Below are 12,359 nucleotides of genomic sequence, written 5' to 3' on the forward strand. Positions count from 1 at the left end.
CCCAAAGCCAGAGAGAGTCCTCATTGGATGTGGAAGTCTGTTGTCCAAAGGGTCCTGCTCTACTGAGAAACCAGCCTCTACCTCAGAGCAAAGCCTGTCCAAGGAAGAGGGCGTGACCCTTGTCCTTGGAAAGACCCACAGAGCACTCCTAGGCACATACCCACCCTGCTGAGTGGTTTGTGTACAAATAACAGGAGAGATCTGCGGAGCCAGGTGTCCCTCACTCAGTCAGGCTAGGTGGGGACCCATAGCAACTCCCCTAGCAACCACCCATCAGCATGAGACAGGGAAAATACCTGGGATGCCAGATGACCCCCCAGTAGTTTATGGTGGTTGATAACGTGTTGGGAAACCATGTAGTTCAGCACATACTCCCCTCGTGGCTTAAACCAATCAGTTCAAACGAATCCCCTCTTGTACTAACCAATCACCCCTACCCAACTTGTTCCCGCCAGTGAATGTGCTACTCATGTTTTAGAGTTGTTTTATGATTTTCCTGCGGTGTGTGATGATTTGCTAAGAGATGCTATGATGTATGTGAAGTCCCTGCCTTCCCAAAGAGTGTATAAAACTGCTGCAAACCCTGGGCTCGGGGCCTCTCAGCGTCACCAGTTGCTGTGTGTGCAGAGGACCGAGCTAGCTCGCAATAAACACCTCTTTGCTGTTTACATCGATCTTGGTCTCTGGTGGTCTTTTGGGGGTCCCAAACTCGAGCATAACACTATTGAATTCTGGCACCCACCATTCCCTTCACCCCAGCCTCACTGAAGTCAGTAAGACCACCCTGCCTCACCAATGGGCTCATCAGCCTTTCCTTTTCTGCCGCATTAACCACATTGGCCATCACCTCCTTCCTAACTCCATGTCCTCTCTTTGAGAGGAATTCCTCCTCTGAGACCCCTTCGTGTGCCATCTTGTACCTGTGGGTAGTCCTCGGAGTTCTGCCCTCAGCCCTCTGAGCCGATACCCTGAGCCTATATCATTCCTCTTCTGTGGCTTCAACAACTACCTGAACCCCTGACTCTCCCTTCCAGGCCTCTCTTCTGTGTTTATGACTCTAGTTCAACTGCCCACTGGACGTCTCCACTTCCATTCTTCACTTATCAAATGCTACAAGTTCAGACCCCAACGCAGCCTCTTTCCTCCAAAAGCTTTCTTCAACTATTTTGTTCACAAATGGCATCAGCACCCAGCCAAATCACTAAGCCAGGGAGCTAGAAGTCGGCCTAGACACCCCCCACACCCCCTCTTTAGCCAACTGCCAGTATCAGTTCTAGTATCAAAGTATTTCTGAGTCTTCCTTCCCTCCACTCTCCCCTGCCACTGTCCTGCTCCTTCAAGACTAGGTCTTCTCTCACTTGAGCAAAAGCCTCCTCCTGGCCTCCCTGCCTCCAGACTCCTCCCTCCAGTTGCCCCTGCCTGTTCTGCCCAGAGAGCACCTAAGGAAAGTCAGACCATGTTCTTCTGGGCGGAGGCTCCTTCATCCTTCAGGATCTAGCTCAGCTGTCACTTTCTGTGGGAAGACTTCCTTGATTCCCAATACAAATTAACCCCTTCTCTGACTTCACAAGTTTCCCTGCGTAAGTCTGTCCCCTTGCATTGGGCTCCTGGATTCTGTAAATTTTTTTTCACTCATGTCCTCCCAGAAAAGACTCTAGGCACCTCAGGTTCAGGAGGGTCTTCTTTTTAATCCTTAGGGCCTAACCCAAGGCCTGGCATGAGTGGTGTTCCATACATCAACACACGAGAGGGAGGGCAGGGGAGACATGGGCTCCAAGTCTCTCTTCCAGCTCTGCCATTGATCTGCTGAATGACCGAAGCGTGTCACTTTCATTCTTGGGGTCTCAGTTTCCTCATCTGCAAAATGAGCTGTTTCCTTTACTGAAGATAATGATGTCCAGGCACTTGCTTCTGTGCCATGCACAATGCTCCTCCCAGGGCAAACAGGCCCTCTCCTGTGCTGGGACCTTGTGGAGAGAATCATATTTTCATGGCTCTGTTCTGCAGTGGGGACAGATGGCTTGCTTCAAATGCATTTGCCATGGCTCCTCCATTATTTATGTGCCGCCTGAACACCTCTCCTGGGTCTCCTGAGCTCCAGGGACTCTTTCTAATCCCAGCTAGGTTTCTCCTTCACAGTGCTGCAAGGGGCAGAATGGGGCCTCTCTTCCAGGGTACATCTTACTGCTTTGGAGTCTGCATGCACCCAGCAACATTTACATGGATGATTTCAGCCTTCAAACTCCACATCTCCTACAATTTGGTAAGAAATAGTTCGAGTATTTCAGTTTCATATTCTATTTTTGGCATCTGCTTCCCTGGTCCCTATCCCTAAGTTGTGAGGGCCACTCATAAGAGGAACGCAATGTTTATGTCATAAGAAATTTACTGTAACGGGTAAAATGCTTTCATCTCTAGGGGTGTGGACACGTCTCTGAGTCACTTAGCTATGTCGTAGGTGAACAGGAGTTTTATCACCGGGAAGCTCTGTGGATAGTGGAAAGACAACTGGTACCCACCAGGCCAACAGGTATGTACAGTAGAGAGACCAGACCAACCTCAGGCCGGAGCAGTGTCTGAGATGCCGCAAACGGCCGGGCCTCTGGCACTGTTCCTCATGTGGTGCTAATGGTGGGGGACAGTCAGAGAAGCATTTCCATCTTGCATATTGGAAAGTCAGCAGATTGTTCTTAAAACTGTCCAATCAAGAAGCACTGTGCTGGGGGCTGGGGATCTAGCTCAGTCGGTAGAGTGCTAGCCTCGCATGCATGCAAAAGGGCCCTGGGTTCAATCCCCAGCACCATCAAAAAAAAAAAAAGAAGCACTGTGCTGTTAAAGGAGATGGAGGAAAATGACAGGAGTCAACTCAGAGCTGAAAGCTGTTGCCTCTGGGGAAAAGGAAATAGGGAGGGAGAGTGGGGGGGGATGTCACTTTTCATAAGAAGACTTGCCCAATTTTTCAAATAGGATGCATTTGTGACTTTCATAAAAGTTAAACACTAAGTGGGAGGAAAAATAAAACAAAAATTCAAAAGATCTTCAGTGGACAGGAATCAGGAATGACTGGTGTGGCAGTGACGTCAGTAACCTGGACCACTGCCCGGTGCAATAGGATGACACCCCTTCCCTCTCCTTCCCTCCAGTCCCATCCTGACTCCTCTGCCCCCTCTCTGGACTTACCCTCCATGATGCTGCGGCACCCGGAATGGGCTCCATCCTGGGAAATCCAGGGGTCCAGGATCTTCGGTATCAATGCAGGCCGTGGGCAGGGTCTAGATGACCCAGATGAGCCCTAGCTGGAACACAGAGGAAGCAGCCTTCTGCAAGCAACACTTGGTGACTTCCTCACCGGGCAGCCCCAACTCCTCACCAGGTTCTAAAAATCTAACCAAACAAATGCCTCCCCTGTTGGAAGCTGCAAATCTTCATTTATGGATGAAATCTGCCAGAGCCAGCAGCAGAGAACAATTTCTCTCATTACACCAACTCCTGGAGCTCTGGATGGTAGCAGCTGTTGCCCCATTAGGAACGCATTCTCCATGGTGTAACCCACCCTACCACCCGCCGGGCGACCGCCAGCTTTGGAACTGCTGCCAGAAACAGCTGGAACGGGTCACTCAAATCCATGGGCTGTGGCGCCCAGAGAAACATTAGCCCCCCAGATAGAATGTCCCCTGCCTCCCATGTGAACAGTAGGAAGAGCAAAGCAGCAAGAGAATGGGGGTGACCGAGCTGCGATGATCAGAATCACTCAGAATTGCAAACTCTCACACACCTCCCAGCTCCCATGTGCTCACACACCCACACAGACACAGGCCCGGCATCCCCAAAGACGAGCTGGAGCACTCAGTGGCACCAGGCAGAGCCCAGCCTCTGGTCCTGACACATGCAAGAATATGCACCATGGTTAGCCATAACCACCATGAATCCGAGGGACCCACCGCTAATTGTTAAGTAAGGTTCCTTCTTCACTCTTACTCCAAAGAGAACAAGACTTTTGTTTTGTTTTGTTTTGTTTTAAATCTCTGAATAAAACTGCCTCCTTTGCTTAAAGGGTGGGATTTAGGGGGCTCCATGCTCTTCCTTTGCAATGTGCCTGGGCGTCTCTTTTCTCCTCTCCTGTCAGAGTCGTTCCTGGAAGCCCCGCCACCCCAAAAAGCATCCCTTGAATTTAGGTCAAAGATAACAAATGCTTGGTTTGAACATCCCAGTCTTAAACAGCCGACCCACTGCTGTCCCGGCAGACGGCCCGCGGGACTCAGAGTGCGAGGCTGCATTTTTAAAATCCCGGAAAGCTCCCTGCATTGTGAGCAGGTCCTGCTGACCAGGCCGAGTTTTACAGCCCAGCTCCCCGACAATGCCATTTACTGCACACGAAAGATCACAGCAGATGTGGGCGGCTTCGCTCTGGCCCCTTGAAATTGCATCTGTTTTGAAATGTGACTCGACTTCAATCCGAAGCTGACCATAACATCCATGGCACAGACGGGAGGTGTTTACTAGATAAGCTTTTGATATTTGATGTTTGCTAATCATATTAAAGGCTTGAAACAAAATCCCAGCTACAATAAATCCTCACAATTGTACACATGAGTCAGGAAACGCCAGCGAGCCCTGCCTGGGGGTGTGATCAGACACCGGGTGGCACAGGGCACACGGAGATGAACCCAGGTCTAGAGGTCAAGGAAACAGGGACCTGGCGACTTGTCTCAATAACTAGTCCCCCACGGTGTTGGGGAAGGAACCCAGGGCCGCACACAGGCTGCACAGTGTTCTACCGCTGAGCCATCCGCCAGTCTCTCCAAGTCCTCCTGTGACTGCGGTGGGAAGTTGGTTCCTTAGCCCTGGGCCTGGGAAGCTCCATCTCCAAAACCATGGCCCAGGTGTTCAAGGGTCCTTTTCATAGTTATGGTGCCTGCGTGAGACAGGGGGATCGGGAACTTCATGACGGCATCGCAGGGAATGTGTGAATAGTCCCTTGGTCGTCCATCTGATTTTGCAGCAGTTTGGGTTGGTTTTCTCCTTCAATTCTGACTCCACAACAACCCAACGCTTAGGCATCGATGAAAGACCAGCATATTGGAAGCTGCTTCTCCATGGCAGCGGGCGGAAGCCAGCTTTCAGTGACCGGGCAGGCAAAAGAGCCAGATCCTATCTGCCACGATGAGTCACCACCACTCCCCGCCCAGGAGTTGGACTCCAAGAATGGACAGCAAGTGCTGGGAGTTGGAAGAGACTCTGGAGGTCACCTCAGCCACTTCTCATTTCCTGGATGGAGAGCTGAGCCTCAGGGTCCCCTCCTGGGCATCCCGCATCAGCGTGTTATTTCCTGTCTCACTGTTTCTCCCAGCCCCAGCCTCATTTGAGATGGTCTCCTAGTTCTCGGAACCTTACATATAATCACAACTTAGACTTAAAACTACACTCAAATGAAACCTAAATCCCAGGAGACCAGAGAGGCTGTTCTGTGGTGTCACCCCTGTCCTCCTCCTGTCTGGGTTTACTTTGGTTCAGCTGGACTTCGCAGAAGCCAGCCAGCACCCTACCCTATCTTATTCCTTCCTACTAACTTGACCGAGCAACAGTTACGGGTAATGGCCGAGGACGTGACCTCGCCAAGAAGTCTACCTTAGAAAAAGGGATCACGGAGCCTAAGGGCTTTCAAGGTCCTGCAGACTTGGTGGAAGAGCCGGCACTAATTAGGTTAGTCTTTCTAGATGAGGCAGTCTCTCTGTGACCCCCCCAAATCCTGGGCATTTAAGCTTCCAAGCTCATCTTGGGCCTCCCTGGGTTTCTCTGAGCCATCTGGTCAAAAAACAGGTATCACTCACCTTTGTGAAATCCTCATCTAGTGACAACAGGAAGGTTTTGCTTACGGTCAAGGAATCTAAAGTGCTCACTGAGCTGGTGCTGAGCAGGTGGAAGACCAGAGCCCCGGGCCAGAGAGCAGAGCCAGGAGCCATGCTCACCCCTGAAGAAGTGGGACTGCCACCCCTTCTGCCGCCCCTTCTTAGATCACACACCAGCCCTCCGTGTGTGCACCGAGCGGTCGGCCACCTGCTTTGTCCTGGGGAGAGGGGCATTCTCATTGGTACCAGTGCAGGCGGGCGGTGAAGCCATCTCCTTTGTGGGACTAATTTAGTGCTTGCTCACACATTGAGAACTGCCTGCTATGCCATGTCATTAACCACACTGGCCAATTTAAAACCTGGATCGTCACAGCTCCGACTCACAGTGAGGGATACACCTCACCCTCAAAGGAGGAAGCCGCTAGATCTGGGCCCTGCTTTTCTGAGAAGATCCCCACAGACAGGAGCTCACCGAGCAGAGCCCTCCCTGCACCAGCCTCTCTGCAGACAGGACGGCCTTGAACCTCCTGCAAGCCTGCCTCCTGGGCCGTGTGATACCTCCACTGTTGACTCAGGAAACCCCAAATCCAGAAAGAATAAGAAATAGAATCAGTATTTGAGCCTAAAATCTAGACCAGCTCATGACCACTCAGCCTCCATTTCCCAAGGAGATTCAAGGCAGAAATCTGGCCATTTTCACGTTTTGCAAAACCCTGGACAGAGGGACTCAGGACCTTGTTCTTCATGCCATCACCCAGCTGCTCCTGACAGATCCTGGGACTCAGTTTGACTGGGTGCTTCAGTCAGAGCCTCTGGGGAGTAGAAATCAATAAGGAGCCAACCCATTGCTCTGAGGTCCTCCCACTCTACCAGCCCCACAGACTCAAGGACGTCCTCACATAGCTGTCCCTTCCCAAGCACTTAAGTCACAGACCAGCCTCAGCCTGCCCAGAGAGGAGAAGAAGTCATCTGGCCCTTGCACTGTAATTTTTGTTGTTTTTTGCTACAGTTGTTTTGCATTCTAATTTTTAAAAATATGGTTAATAAAGTATATCTTTTATTATTAGAAAAGTAAATCATTTGTTGAATCCCTTACAGTTTTATAATTGTATATCTCTTACTCTGTGAAACTGTGTTTTCCTAATTGTGACTAAATGCATAATTTATATCCCATCACCCCCGTGACATAATGACATAGCCATTTCCCTGTGCTTTTATCAAGTCATCATAAACATCCTTTCAATTACTGTCTAAAAACCTATTGTGAGGTTGTAACACAGTTTACACAGTGAATCCCCTATTGTTGGATCTTTAGGTTATTCCCGATTTTTCCTCATGATATAAACAATGCTGTAATGAACATCCTTGTTTATGTACCTATTTCCTTCAGAAATATTTTTTCCAAAGCGGAATCACTGGGCCAAAGGGAATCAACAGTGACACATCCCAGATCAAGGTGTACAAACACGACTATAAACATTCAAGTATACTTTAAACATGGAATCGCAGAGTGTCAGAACAGGAAGGGACCTTTCAAAGCACCTGTCCCAGATAAGGAACCACAGCGTGCTGCCTGGGCACGGTCCGCAGCCACCACACACAGGACAGTGCCCTCCCCTGCTCCTGTACTCACTTCCAGCAACACGACGCATCTGGCCCTTGCTCAGTTCCTTGCCCTGTTCCTTTCCGTGCCTGGAAGACCCCCATCACGTCTCCTGGCCCATTTGTCCCTGTGGAGGCTTCACTGCAGACAGGCCCTCCTCGGTGACACTTCCTCTGCAGAGTTAGCCCCTGCCTCTGCTGGGACAGGGATGGGCGCGCAGGGATATGAAGTGCCACTGGTGGAAGCCCCCAGAGTGGGGTGCACTGCATCCCCCAAGGACCACACCCCTGAACTCACCCTTCCTGCAAGAGTGAACCCGCCCCAGAGAGAGTCACCATCAGGTTGAAATCCTGCTCCCCGTCCTGGCCCAGCCCCCTGGGAAGCACTTTCCTCCGTCCCTCGCCGGTGGCTCTACCCAGGGCATTCTGACAACCCAGGCAGGCATCCTGTGGGGAGAAGGGTCAGCTGTCCAACCACAGACCCTGGTCCCAAGGCCACTCCAACTGGCACAGGCAAGAGAGCGCTCCGTCAAGTGCCGGGACCTCCTGGGCACTGGTCTCTCCTCAGGGGACGGCGCCGGTGACTCCCCTTCAGGGACACTGTGAGGACCCCACATTCAGAAGGCCTCCCTGTCCCTTTCCTAGCCTCCAGGAGCCTGACTCAGTCTACCCACCCCAAAGGATCACCAGAGAGAGGCAGGAAAGGGCAGGGGAAAGGTAGACAGAATCAGAATGATCATCCCCTCCTCCAACACATGGCTGCAGGCTAACTGGGACATCTTTGTCAGGAAGCGATGTGTACAAAGACACGAAGCCTAACTGTGTAATTATGCTGGGATTCCTTCTAATAATTAGCTTTTCCTTATGAGAAAGGCAAATAATTATCTTTCTGCCTTGGATCCAGACAGCATGTTCAGAGGCATCTATCCACACATCCGGGGCGGGGTGCAGGGAGAGGATGCCACCCAACCCAGCACTCTGCCTGTTCAGAGGCAGGAAATGTTCTCAGAAAGTATCCCTCTAGACAATGCAAACCATTTTGGACGGTGGCAGTTTTTACGTATTGCTAGAGAGTTTCTAAATGGTAAAAGTAGTTCTGGGGAGTAACAGGTAAATTTGGTCCTCTGGCAACCTGCTGGAAATGGTCAGACTAGGCCATCGTGGGAGGGTCCAGCAGAGAGCCCACACTGGTGGAGTGCACAGTCCCCATCCCCAAAGGTCACAGACAAGGGTCAGAGTGTGGTTGAGGGTGCTGTTAGATTCCTACACCAATGCCTCCCCGTCCCCAGGGTCTTCCCATAATCCACCTTCCTTCTGACCTCAAACAAGATTCTCTCCTCACCCACTTCCTCACCAACTGGTTCCTGAACCCTTCCAGGAGCCTTCAAGGCCAATCTAGTCCAGCACAGTCTCTGCCTTCCTTGAGCTCCCCCCACTAGGGGCTCATGGTTCTGGCCACTTCCACGGCTCCCTGATAGGTTTTGCCTCCTTCACCACAGCATCCCAGGTGCCTATTAAGGAACCGTCACTAAAGCAATTTCTGCAAGACAGAAACCACCCCATATTCACTTTTATCTCCTAAACCAACATAGTTCTAAGCACTTAGTAAAACATTGGTGGAATGAATAAATGAAAACTGCCTGACTGACCATCAATTGATTATGGATTGGAAACACAACAATGAATGAATGGATGGCTCTAGTATTGGGAAACACAAGTCTATTTTTGGACAGTGTCAAATGTGGGCTAAAGGGAGGAGCTAATAGGCCAGCACAGGCTCCCCCACCGCAGAGGAAACTCTAGGTAGATCCTAGAGCGTTGGCACAGAGCAATGGCAGATCTGGCGGGCTGCCGACGGGCGAGCCAAAATTTCCTGAAGAGGCACAGAGACATATGTCAATAAAGTACATCCGTTCTCTAGAGGCAGACAGAAAAGGCTGTATTTAACTTGCCATCTGATGCTTCGGTGTTGTTTCTCCAAAGCCATTAATTGGAATTTGAATTGAGATTATTCATTTTGGAGAAAGTAGATTAATTCTCCCACACAATGCAATATTGCCTAAAAAAATTTGTATGGACATTTGGCATCTGTCTCAGTGAGTTTAACCTTCCCTTTGGGGTCCAGCTCCTTCTCCCTCTATGCAGAATTCAACACACATACTAATTTACCTGTCCTACCAGCTACCCCTGCTTGATAGCTCATCTAGGTACTAGACTGAGAGCCCAGGAACCAGGTTTGCTTTTCTTGAACATTTCCAGTGCTAAGAGCAGTGTTATAGTCATCCAGAGAAAGTGTTCAGTTTCTATTTGTATAAATCAGTAAGCAAATGAATGGACCCTTCAGATGTTTTTAAAGACTCACCAAAGCCCTCCCCAATTCCTTTACCACTTCTTAACCCCTTAGATCCTGATTTAGAAGATCTGGGTCCATGCACCAAATGTATCCCTGCCTGTGCTAGGAAGTTCCGTCTAGATAAGTAAGAAGCCACCCTCTGCCTGGCTTGAAGTGGTGAATTGTTGCCCTTTTATTGTCCTGGGTACAGTCGGAATCGAAGTGGGGCGGGGGTGGAGGGATCCAGCCAAGCTCGGTCGGTGTGGGTTTGGAGGGAGGGGAAGTGGCTACACTGCTCAGGAACTGGTCACAGCAGTAGAGGCCTGTACTGTGGCACAGTGTGGGGACAGCTTGTGGAAGCCGAGGAGGATCGAACACCTCAGGTGTTACAGTTTAGACATTAGGTGTCCCCAAAAAGCTCATGTGTGTGAGACAGATTGGGTTATGAGAGCCTTAACCTAGTCAGTGAATTAACCCCCTGATGGGATTAACTGGGTGGTAGCTGAAGGCAGTTGGGGTGTGGCTGGAGGAGGTGGGTCGTTGGGGGCGTGCCCTTGGGGTAGGTATTTTGTATTTAGCAGGTGGAGTCTCTCTCCCCCCTTGCCCTCCTTCTCTCCCTCCTTCCTGATCATCATGTGAGCTGCTTCCCTCCCCTACACTCTTCCAACACAATGTTCTGCCTCACCCAAGGAATGGAGCCAGCCTTCTGTGGACTGAGACCTCTGAAACTGTGAGCCCCCTGATAAACTCTTCCTCCTCTACAATTGTTCTTGTCAGGTCTTTCAGTCACAGCCACTAGAAAGCTGATTAAAACTCCAGGGCAAGACAAGATCACGTGGAGAGCAAACGGTCATCCTGAGAGGGCCTGGGAAAAGCAGGGCTGAGGGTCAGAGATGAGACGGGCCGGCTCCTCGGAGGGCACCGGGGAGGGCCGGGGGTTCTGAGCAAAGTTCCTTCCACTCCTTCCTGGAGGGCAGGAGACCCAGGCCTCGGGATTTTGAGTTCTGAGGAGGACCGAGTGTTTGAGGAAAGAGGACTGAAAGGCCTCCCCCTGAGGCCGGCCCCGGCTGGTCTCTAAGCCCTCGCTGCCTGAGTCCCCCCGAGCTGCTGGCCCCGTCCTGCCAGGAGTCGACCTTCTGGGTGGTGGGTGAGCTGCGAGGACAGCTTGGGAGCCAGGCTCTAGGTAGGCAGGATCAAAGTCCCAAATAACCTCCGGGGTCACAGCGACAAAATGCTCACGGGCTGGAAGAGGATGGAGCCATTAGAGTGAGGAAATGAACACAGGCTTTTTCCCCCTGAGTGGGCACAATGGGGGCCAGGGGGTGGGGACAAAGCCGGCCCACTTGGGCGGGAGGCAGGGCCATGGGGAGTGGGCCCTGTTCTTTGGCCCGGGAGTTAATGTAGGCCGTAAACAATGGGAGCGCTGGCCGGCCGGGGCTTTAGAGTGAGAACACCATGGGGTCAGAGTGGCCTGACCCCCAGGGAGGTTAACCAGATCAAAGCTGCCGCTGATTGCCCAGCCCACTGGTGCCCCTAATCACCGTAAAATTGAAGTTTTCCCCCAGCGTTGGCCTGGCCACCTCTTCAGGTAGCCCCGGAACGGGGGCGGGAGCCACCGAGGCGGGGACCCCAGCCTAACATCTCACCAACTCGGTGACCTACCTCATCCCTCTTCCCAGATTGCTTCCTGGAATCCCCACCACCCAGCCACCCACCCTGCCCAGCAAGCCCCTTGTCCCTCGGGACTTGTCCTGTTCTGTTTGAGGTGGCAAAAAACAGAACTGACGCTTTGAACTTCCACGGCTGTTGTTGTGTCTATGATAAGAATGAGACACACTCATTCTAGAACACAGAGGAAAGCAAGAAGAAAACCACAACCATCTGAGACAAGCACCTGTGGCCACGCGTGGGATACTTCTTGTTTTGGTGTAGGATCATTTGGGATTTATCATTTCACCCGCTGAATGTTTTCGATTACTTGTATATCCTAAGAATATCCTTATGTGATTGAAAAATACTCCATAAACTTGCTATTTGACATCTGTATCAGGTGCCACAGTGATGGTACCTAGAAGAGCACAGGACAGACCACAGGGCTACCAGGCATTCCCTATAGCTTCTTTCTAAAGTTTTATTTTGTTTTGATACAAATGCTCCCATGATAAACATCCTTGGTGTTTGCAATCTTTGATTATTTCTGTGCAATACATTTTCAGGAACATGGAATGGAATTTCCAGCCAAAGACCGTGAATGTTTGGGAAGAAATTTTTAGTTCACTTTTTAAAAATTATTAAGAATCCAACAGTATGGTAGTCACCGAGGACACAGATACCAATAAAATATGACCTCTACACTTGAGGAGCAAGTGGTATGTATGCAGTGACATACCACCCTAAACCCCATTTGAAATGGAGCACCATTTTTAAAAAATCACAATGTAACATCAAAGGCCATTTGGGTACAATTCTTCCCATAACCCTTGGATTTCCCTACAATGCAAAAAATGATAGCTCTTTGGCCACTTCAGAATCATTTATACAGTGTGCTTGATCCGTGGACCTTCCCTATGCCTGGA

At 50.7% G+C, this 12,359-nt stretch overlaps 1 long non-coding RNA gene across 1 annotated transcript in view; it reads right to left on the bottom strand.

Annotated features, from left to right (window-relative positions):
• Positions 1–1,668: 1,668 nt before the first annotated feature.
• The window catches only part of LOC125617251, a 32,100-nt gene continuing 21,409 nt past the window's right edge, over positions 1,669–12,359 (bottom strand). The window contains exons 2-3 of the long non-coding RNA XR_007348184.1: positions 3,181–3,296; positions 1,669–1,967 (exon numbers count right to left, since the gene is read on the bottom strand). This is a non-coding gene — a long non-coding RNA (uncharacterized LOC125617251). The remainder of the gene's footprint in view (positions 1,968–3,180; positions 3,297–12,359) is intronic.

This window comes from Marmota marmota, unplaced genomic scaffold, assembly GCF_001458135.2.
Source record: "Marmota marmota marmota unplaced genomic scaffold, marMar, whole genome shotgun sequence".
Classification (NCBI taxonomy): Eukaryota; Metazoa; Chordata; class Mammalia; order Rodentia; family Sciuridae; genus Marmota; species Marmota marmota.